The following is a 3,744-nucleotide window of genomic DNA, read 5'->3' as shown; positions in this document are numbered from 1 at the left end:
CTCTATTTGATCAGTGTTATGGCGGTTACAAGGAGGAACACCTGCAGGCCGTCTCACCCCAGTTCCAGGGTCCGGGTCTATTGAAGAAAGACTACAGTGGGGATAGAAAGTACTCAAAGCTCCAGTGCACGCGTGGTTGGTTACCAGGGTCCTGGTTCCCAGGAAGGGGGGTGCAGTAGTGCTAAGGTGCCTCAAAGTCTTTCAGTATGAAGGTGTCATACCCCTTGGAACTGGAGTTTCAGACAGTTGTGAGCTGCCATGTGAGTGCTGGGAATTGAACCCAGGTCCTCTGGAAGAGCAGTCAGTGCTCTTAACCACTGAGCCATTTCTCCAGCCCCCCTTTATTAGTTTTTGAGAAGAATACTTTCTGAACCTGGAGCTCCACGGTCAGTCCAGACTGACTGGCCAGTGAGTCTCAGGGCCTTCCTGTCTCTGTCCCAGCACCCGCAGTGCAGGGTTGCAGGTATGCCACCATGCCCAGCTTTTCACGTGGGCACTGAGGATCTAAGCTCGTGACGTAGTGCTTGCAAAACAAGCACTTTACTCATGGAGCCATCTCCCTAGCTCCCATTCTCCTGCCACATTGTAAATGAGTGCCCAAGTCAGTCCCTAGACTAAAGCAGAATTGGATTTGTTTGTTGTGCTGTTTGTTTGAGATAGGATCTTATGACAGTCGGCCTGAATTTATTCTGGAGCCCAGGCTATCCTCAAACTCCCAGCAATCCTCCTGTTTCAGCCCTCCTAGTGTCAGGATTATAGACAAGAACCACATATTTGGCTCCAACTAAGTACAGATACCTCTCAGTCCAAGACCTCAGCGTCCGGGTTCGGTGCCTTGCGCTGAGCACCACAGCTGTCTCAAGCCTCTCTGGGAGTCGAGTGTTAGAATGCTGTCAAGATCTCCATTAAGCCTGTGATAACGGGGATTGAAGCCGCTCCAACACTGGAGTGTGACCCAACTAAACCTGTAAGGCTCTGGTTTCCCTAGCAACCGTCCAGCGGAATGAGTTAACAGTCCCAAAGTGCAGACTTTGGCTACCTAAAGACTGCAGCTTCCTGAAAGAATCCAGCTACACCTTTCTGCTCAGGGTCCGCTGCCTAGGGGACCCAGGTTGACGTTTAACATCAAAAGATACCTTCAGGGTGTGATTTGAGGGTTGTGAAAAGCAACTTGGAAGCAAATAATGAACTCACAACCGATGGTAGGAATGAGAATAGCCTTGGCCTTCAGTGGGCTTCCCCCCCCCTTTCTAAGACAGGGTCTCTCTGTGTAGCCCTGGTTGTCCTGGAACTCTCTCTGTAGACCAGGCTGGCCTCAAACTCACAGATCCACTTGTCTCTACCTCCCGAATGCTAGGAGTAAGGACTTGCACCACCACCACCCAGCCAGGCATCCCAATTATTGAATCTCTTGCTGATAAAGGATCTAAGGGGTAGTGTCCCAGAGGACTCTGGATAGACTTCTTCTTCGGTCCTCCATTTCCAAGGCCTCGTTTTAGTAGGGAAGGAACCATACCTCGAGGCCAGGGATAAGGATCCAGTCATCGTCAAACCTAAGTCTCTCGGGCTCCTGGCTTCCAGGTAGCAGGGGCAGCTCCTCCCCTATTACCAGGGAAAAGCAGTTTCCTCTAACCTGAGAGTACAATGGTCTTGTGCAGAGCAGGGGCCATTTGTCTTTCTTCAGATCTATGTCTGTCACACTCAGATAACTGGGGTCCTAGCAACTCGTGAGTGGAGCAGATTAGGACCTGACCTGGAAAAGGCAAGCTGCAGGTCGAAGGCTCAGAAGAAGGCAGTTGGCTGTCTTGGGGACTTGGATGTGGCCGTGAGGTGAGAGGAGCAGTCAGGACACACGATAAGACTAAGACAAGGTCTGGAGGACCACACCTACTGGGGCCTCTCTTTAGTGACTCAGCATTCTCGCAAACATTCTTGCAAAGAAGCCCAGTGCAACTTTCTGTACTGCCAGCTCTCAAATAACAACACGGAGACTTATTATTAATTATGTTTTTTTGTTTTTGTTTTTCGAGACAGGGTTTCTCTTTGGCTTTGGAGCCTGTCCTGGAAGTAGCTCTGTAGACCAGGCTGGTCTCGAACTCACAGAGATCCGCCTGCCTCTGCCTTCCAAGTGCTGGGATTAAAGGCGTGCGCCACCATCGAAATGCTTATTATTAATTATGAAAGCTTAGCCTTTGCTCAGGCTTGCTGCACCAGCTCTTATAACTTAAATGAACCCGTTTATTTTCATCCACATTCTGTCACATGCCTTGTCTCCTCCCCTCTCCAGACTGCCCATGCTGCTTTCTCTGAATCTGGCTGGTGACCCTGCTTTTTTTCCCCTCCAAGTCCTCTCTGTCCCCAGAAGTCCCACCTAACTTCTTCCTGTCTAGTTATTGGCCACTCAGATTTTTATTAAATCAATCACAGTAGCACATCTTCACACAGTGTAAAGGAATATTCCGAAACGTTTTCCCCTTTTTGTCTAAATAAAAAGGGAAGGTTTTTAACTCTAACATAATAAAACTATAAACAATAAGAACAATTATCAGAACCAGGCGGTGGTGGCACACACCTTTAATCCCAGCATTTAGGATGCAAAGACAGGTGGGATCTTTGTGAGTTCGAGGCCAGCCTGGTCTACAGAGTGAGTTCCAGGATAGGCTCCAAAGTCACAGAGAAACCCTGTCTTGAAAAACAGAAAACAAATAAACAAACAAACAAAGAACAATTATCAGGTAAGAATTGCATTCACAATGTCCAGTCCATTTGTATTTGGTATATTCAGAGAAAATAATCTATTATCTATCCTATCTTTGTGAGTCCAAAGTTTTATACCTACCTAATTTGCTTTCTATCTTAACTAAGCATAACTATCTACTCTTCAACCTGAGAAGGATGTAATATTACCTGAGTAATCAGGAAGTGCAGAGCAAGCAACTTCCAAAGCTAAGAAGTGACAGAGACATCTTAGTGCCTGTACAGTCCTCTGCAACATTGGAATATCCCTCTTTGGCCAATGGTCCTAAAATATCTAACAGGCTTTTCTATGAAGCAGGAATTTTGAAGGACTATTCTACCTTGTCTTGGCAAAATTTGACAGTCACCTTCTTTTGTGTCCTGCTTATACAATTGGGACAGCATACCATCAGAAGTCAAGGATTTTCTTTGCCTAGTGACTAATTTTGCCACAAATAAAGCAAACTCCTTATGGAGGTTCTTCAATGCCAGTCATCCTCTTATGAAGTAAATAGGTGTTGCCAGGAACAGATGTATATCACTGTCAAGAAAAGTCTTATGTTATTAAAACAGTAAAATGCCATATTCTATAGGTCTCTGAAGTGTTTGAAGACCATCTATTTAAATTATGACTCTGATTGACCTCTAAAACATATCTAACACAATTTTATGTTTGATTGTTATAGATGACTACTAATCTTTATTTCTTAATATCCTAAATCTCTTTTAAGGACTAGAACTTTACATATTTAAATGAGCTGCATTGGTATGATACCTTAAACAAGAAAGAGAAAAATATAATACTGTATAACAAAAATGCCTTAAATTTGTATCAATATACAAAAATACCTTTAACAAGCCTAGCGATGGTGGCGCACGCCTTTAATCCCAGCACTCGGGAGGCAGAGGCAGGCGGATCTCTGTGAGTTCGAGACCAGCCTGGTCTACAGAGCTAGTGCCAGCACAGGCTCCAAAGCCACAGAAAAACCCTGTCTCGAAAAACCAAAA

Source organism: Alexandromys fortis, unplaced genomic scaffold (genome assembly GCF_014885135.2).
Source record: "Alexandromys fortis isolate MF-2015 unplaced genomic scaffold, M_Fortis_MF-2015_v1.1 scaffold_26, whole genome shotgun sequence".
NCBI lineage: Eukaryota > Metazoa > Chordata > Mammalia > Rodentia > Cricetidae > Alexandromys > Alexandromys fortis.
Note: the sequence above shows the minus strand (reverse complement) of the source record.